Source organism: Cetorhinus maximus, chromosome 31, assembly GCF_964194155.1.
Source record: "Cetorhinus maximus chromosome 31, sCetMax3.hap1.1, whole genome shotgun sequence".
NCBI lineage: Eukaryota > Metazoa > Chordata > Chondrichthyes > Lamniformes > Cetorhinidae > Cetorhinus > Cetorhinus maximus.
Window position 1 is genome coordinate 13,149,693 of NC_135909.1, and position 6,668 is coordinate 13,156,360.

At 46.2% G+C, this 6,668-nt stretch overlaps 1 non-coding gene across 1 annotated transcript; it reads left to right on the plus strand.

The window, feature by feature from the left end:
* The first annotated feature begins 3,652 nt into the window (after nucleotides 1–3,652).
* On the plus strand, nucleotides 3,653–3,735 carry trnal-cag (transfer RNA leucine (anticodon CAG)). Its single transcript has one exon. It is a non-coding gene; the product is annotated as a tRNA-Leu (tRNA).
* Nucleotides 3,736–6,668: the final 2,933 nt, after the last annotated feature.

Below are 6,668 nucleotides of genomic sequence, written 5' to 3' on the forward strand. Positions count from 1 at the left end.
CTGTCCATCGTGGAGTTTAAAACCACAACCGCCACCGTCTATACAGTCGTTTCAGTCAGTTACTGGGTGAGAGCGCGGTGTTAATATTTTATTATGTAAGCTACAATCACGCGTTATTATTTTTCCAATATATCAAGAGATTCAAATTCGTCCTGTTAAAGCAGAATGACAGTGATTTCAGTAAGAAATGTTTACAAACAACAGCAATTTCTTTCTGCTCACTGTACACACACATAGCGATTTGTATTAAACAGCAGGAGCGGAAATCGCAGTCCGCAATCTTCACGTTCACGTTGACCTGAATTTCAGTTTTGGGGGTAAAGATGTTTTTGTGGAAACTGAAGTCGCTTTTCCTGTGAATGGAGCCGGTTAAAGAGCCCTGGCCGGCCTGAAAGTCCCCGAGCCCGGGGCCAGCGGCAGCCTGGGGAGAAGACAGGTCCCAGAGAAAGGAAATAAGATTTGAAAGAGAGAGGGGTGCGGGCGGGGCGGGAGAGGGAGTTGTGGGGAGTCAGGGAGGGAGATCCAAGGAGGGAGGGGGGAGGGGGGAACAGCTTAGTAGGAAGCGAGGGAGAGAACTAGGGAGGAAGAGAGGGACGGAGCTTGAAGAAGAGAGGCAGTGATAGGAGGAACTGGAATTTTTCCACCACATTTTTCAACCTCAGGAACACCGAAAACCTCACGGCCAATGGTGCGGGAGTGGAGGTGTGTCTTGGTAAGTGAGATTGCTGCTTCAATGTGCACAGCAACATCCCACCGCAGCAACCTGATCAATGGCTGTATAATCTGTTTCAGAGATTCCGATGGATTAATATTGATCCCAGGGCTCCGGGTAAGAATCCGCTTCTCTTGTTGTAACTAGTCTGGTTGGATTGTTCACATCCGTCCGAGAGGGGAAGATGGGGTTTCGGTTTCCACTGTGGTTTGTAGCTGGATATAGTGAAATATCTTAATCACCCCTCTGTGGGGTATTACACAATATTGCGATACATACTTTCCTCTTATAGAAGCTCAAGCAGCTGGAAACACTGAAGTCGTGGCTCTATCTTTACGAAATCACGCGACCTGTGATAATAAATCATAAACTCTTCCAGTCAGTGGAGATGTAATATGGACACCAAAAATACTCACACACCACAGCAGATGTTGTTTTATTTCCCTCAGGGAGAGTCGATTGAAGAGTTATCCTTCCTTTGTCACTTTGAGTTTCTCAGTATTGTAATGCTGCCTCATTCATTCCTGGGAACATGTGGTAATCAGAGATCATCACTCCCTCCCTGCCTGAATCCGGCTGAGACAAGTGTTATCATTAAGTCCAGTCAACATCTGACCCCTTATCAGATCCGATATTTGATCCAAAGATAATATTTTCTATTATCTACACTGGGAATTGAAATTCCAGCTACACTCTCTCCCCCATCTCTTTCAACTGTGGGTGTCTGTGTCTCATTTTCTGTAACACCTCTTCAATTAACAATCTATTTCTGCTTTTCCTTACAGAGGGCAATCTCTTCTCCATTTTTTACTTTGCTGTGAGTTATGATTCAGTCAGTTGTTCTCTTGCTTTTTACAATCAGGGGTCTGCGAGTTCAAAACTCACTCCAGAATCCTGAGCACAAATTCAGACTGACCCTCGAGTGCAGTAATCAGTGAATGCTTCACTGTTAGTGGTGCCAGCTTTTAGATGATATGGTAAACTGAGGTGCCACCTGCCTTCTCAGGTAAATTATACCCTGCACAATTATGGAGAGGGGGGGGGGGCGGTGGTGGAGTTATTACATGGTGTCGGAGCCATCTGTCCCTCCATTAACATCACTTCAAAACATATTCCATAGTCTTTATCACATTGCTGTTCCTGGGAACTGGCTGTGTGCAAATCCTTTAACAAATTGTTCAAAAGGGTTGGGATTGGAATGCTGTGAGGAAAAGTCAAGCGAATATTCAAAATTCTGCCAAGAGAGCTTCATTGGACAGCAGAGAAATCAGGTGAGAAATTCGAGTAAATCGACACCAGAGAACAAGTCACCGTCAAAACTGGATCAACTCTTGCGATGATCAATGACTAAAAGGTCCGCGCATCATCAGTTCATTGACCAGAGACGCTCACAGAGTGTTTTGCACAATGCGACTCTAATGCAAACCTGAAGGAACGAAACCTTCCCAGTTCATGGTGATATTGGGGATGGAATTCCATATTCTGAACAATGGATTAAGAATGAATAATCGTATCTGTCCAAATAATGATTTACTGTGTCTTTGACGTGATGCTGTTTCCGCTCTGCTGACACTCTTGTCCTTCTCGATGGTCCATGTAGCAGGGAGGACGCTGTTGTTCAAATTAGCATGATGAATTACTGCAGGGTGTCGTATGGATCGGACCTACAGCAGCTAATACGAGAAACTGCACCAAATGCTTCCGCAGAAGAGATTTGTCTCATTTTCTTTTTCTATTCAAGTCATCATGGAGTGACTGAGAACAAGGGAAGGCCACTCGGATCATGGGCTGAAATGGGCCGAAGAACGGGGAAATCCTCGGCTGGTGTATTTTTTCAGCACTTACTGCTTGTGTCCGTGTGTGAATAAAAGCGATTAGAGAGGTTGGTTGCAGATTGAATTGTTTACTGGAAGTAAGAAGCTAATGCAAATTTACTGTAAAGGAAAATTAAGCTTTTTTTTTCGATCGTAGCCAGTTGTTTCCTTTTGGTGTGAATGAGAACAAAACTAGCAGAAAAAGGTCTCGATCCATGGGTTATGGGTCCAGCACGCTTTCGCAGCGCTACTTTCCTACAAAAACGGATTCCTTCCTGCCTCGTAGTGTTGCATGTTAGACAGGAAAATATTCACTTACTCGGTACTTTTTTTAAATCAAGAGCACACGTGTTGGGAAGCTCACCCTGGCTACGCAATTGCGCTTCACACAACTCCGAATGCAGCAGAGAAAGACACAGAAAAGCAGTTAGAGACTATCAGGACACACGCAGTGACAGACAGGAAAAAGTTACGCAAACCAGCAAGGTACTAAAATGGAGAGATTGACCATTTATGAAAGAGTATTTTCCGTTGTATGGAACCTCCCCTTTTTTAGGTGTTTGACAGACCTCAGGCTTAAAGGCTGATCTCGGCCAGTCGAATTCCGAAGATCACTCCATCAAATGCCAACAAGTGATGATCGACCCCTCGGGACCAGTTGCCAGTTTAGGCTCGACTCACTGTGGTTCAGAACAGCCAAGATGAGCACAGATCCAGTAACTCGCTCTCAACAACCACACTTTATGGAAATGGGGAGGAAGCAGCACAGCAACCGCTGGCTCGTGACGCCGGGGGAGCATGTTCCAGACACCGCAGCCAGGCCGAGTGGGGAGGGTGGGGGTGGATAGTGATGATGCTGTTTGGGGGAAGCGGTGGGGCGGGGGGCGCGGAGGATGGAAGCCATGGCGCAGAGTGATGAGTGCGCAAACAGCCGACTTTAAAGCTCACAGAAAAGCGGTGTCTGGAGCTGCCCCTAGAGACAAGTTTTGGGCTGTCAGTAAAAAAAAAAAACTCCCATAATGAAGGTGCAAAATCAGGAACAGTAAATGCTGGGAACATTTAGCAGGTCCAAAGCAGCTGTGGGGAGAGCGCAATGGATTAGTGGCCCATCTGCTGCATTACCGCAGTCAGGATGGCCGAGCGGTCTAAGGCGCTGCGTTCAGGTCGCAGTCTCCTCTGGAGGCGTGGGTTCGAATCCCACTCCTGACAATAATTTTTCTCTCAGCACCTTTCAAACCCGGGACCTCCACCAGCTGGAAGGAAAAGGGCAGCAGATGCATGAGAACACCCCCAGCAGCAAGCTCCCCTCTGAGCCACACACCATCCTGACTTGGAACTGTGTCGCTGTCCCTTCACTGTCGCTGGGGCAAAATCCTGGAAATCCCTCTGTGGGTGTACCTACACCACATGGACTGCAGCGGTTCAATAAGGCAGCTCATCGCCAGCTTCTCAAGGGCAATTTCGGTTGGGGTAATAAATGCTGACCGAGCCATCGACACCCACATCCCGTGAAAGAATAAAACAAAAACTCTTGGCCACCGGAACACAGCTCAGAAAGTTCACTGATACCAGAGCAAAATTGTGCGAATGCTGAAAATCAGAAATAATAACAAACAGAAAATGCTGGAAATACACAACAATTAAACAGCATCTGTGGAGAGAAAAACAGAACTAGCAATTCAGGTCTGTGATATGACCATTTCCTTCTCTTTCAATCATTCAGCTGATAAACAGCAAGGAAGCCAATCACCAGTTAATATCCCCTCCCCTTTCTACGGCACCTTTCTATGCAAGTGCACGACGCACAACACTTGCCTTTGTACCTCAATATCCAAGGCCTCAAATACTCCTTCCAAGTGAAACAGTGATGCACTTGTTCTTCTTTCAGTTTAATGTGCTGCATTTGCTGCCGCAATATGTTCTCATCTGCTTCAGGGGAGTGAGCGCTTTGAGGAATCTCCATTCAATCCGCAAGCCTGACTCTGAGCTTCCTGTCACTTGTCATTTCAATTCTCCACCTTGCTCCCACTCTGACCTTTCTGTCCTTGGTCTGCTGCAGTGTTCCAGGGTGAAGAATAATATAAGCTCGAGGAAGAACACCTCACCCTACGCATTTCTGGCCTCAACATCGAGTTCAATAATTTTAGATTGTAAACTCAGCCTCCCTCTTGTTTCATTTGTTTCTTTCAGGTTTTTTTTCCAATTTTAGTTTCTGATTTAACCTCCTTACTTTGGTGAGGCAGTAGCGTAGTGGAATTGCTGCTGTACTGATATTCCAGAATAATGCCGGTTTCGAATCCTGCCACGGCATACAATGGAATTTGGATTCAGTAGAATTCAAAAATGCAAAGCCTAATGATGACCATGAAATAAATGTCTGTTGTTCGCTAGGGCAAGGAAATCTAATGACCTGGTCCGGCTGCATGTGATCCCAGACCCCAAGCAATGTGGTTGACTCTTCAAACACCTTCTCCACTCAGTTGTAACAAGGTCTTACAAAGAGAAGAAGAAAGAAACGAAACCCACCATCGATCTCGACAATGGCAATCACAGCTCTCTGTCCGACCCTGGGAAGTCCTCCTTACTAACAGTGGGGGAGCTGTGTGATAGATTAGTTTAGCAACAGCGTGTCTGACATCGTCACGGACTCATAGCTTGCAGATAATGTCCCAGTCTCCACCATCACCATCAATGGGTATGTCCTGTCCCACCGGCAGAATAGACCGAGCAGAGGTAGCACAATGGCATACATTTGGGAGGGCTACAAGAGCAGGTTAGAGGCTAGGAATCTACAAGGATGGAATACTCTGCACTTGCATTGGAGAGTGCAACTCCTTCAACACTCAAGAAGCTGGACACCATCCGCTTGATTGGCAGCACATCCACAAACATTCACTCCCTCCACCATCGGTGCACAGTAGCAGCAGTGTGTAGCATCTACAAAATGAACTGTAGGAATTCAACAAAGCACCTGCTACGACCTAGAAGGACAAGGGCAGTAGATAGGTGGGAACACCTAGAAATTTCCATCCAAGCTACTTCACTCACCATCCTGATTTGGAAATACATCGACGTTCTGTCGCTGGGTCAAAATCCTGGGACTCCCTTCCTAACAGCACTGTGAGTGTCCCTACATTACATGGACTGCAGCGACTAAAAAAGGCAGCTCACTACCAGCTTCTTAAGGGCAACTAGGGAGGGGGAAGAAATGCTGGCCCAGCCAGCGAAAACCTCATCTCGTGTATGAATAAAAATACATACATTGCACTTGGAAGCCTGCTCTCTAGCCATTCTCACCTCATCTGGACCCACCTTTTGTTTCTTTGCCTGTTCCAGTAAATCTCCCTTTGGCTTTGGCACTGTGAAACCTTTTTTAAATTTAATCTCCCTGGGCTCCCACACCATTACAGATCTTCGCTTCTCTTCAACCTATTCCCAAAACCGGGACTCGTTCACTTGCTCAAAACCTCTTACATTTCTATCTTTCCTCAGTTCAGATGAAGTGTCATCAACCTTAAACATTAATTCGTTTTAACTCCACAGATGCTGCTGAATATTTCCAGCATTTTCCGTTTTTATATTATAGTCTGCTCCTTGACTGATAACACATCCCTTTTAAGGACAGCGTGAATTATCTGGAACTGGTAACAAACCACTTTTAAACAGACAGAGTCATATTTACACAGCTTCGATTCCCTGACAAAAGACAACATTTTACGGCTTCCATTGTGTGCCCACGGGATCAATTCCCATGCCAGCTTCTCACACCCTTCCTGCTCTACAGAATGTAGGACTGATTTCAATCCATGAAACATAGAATGATAAAGGACAGAAAGGACAGAACGCTGGCTGGGCCAGCATTTCTTCCCCCTCCCTAGTTGCCCTTAAGAAGCTGGTGGTGAGCTGCCTTTTTTAGTCGCTGCAGTCCATGTAATGTATCACCACCTTCAACACCTCTTTGATCCTTTTGTCTGTGACATCTTTTGATTATCTGCTCCTATCACTGCTTGCTTGTCCCTACAAACACCTCCCCCCCCTCAACTTCTCTTCCCCCCCCTTCCCCTCCACCCCCCCACCCCTTTCCCCCCCCCCCCCCCCCCACCTTAAACCAGATTATATTTCACGCCTCTCCTAACTATACT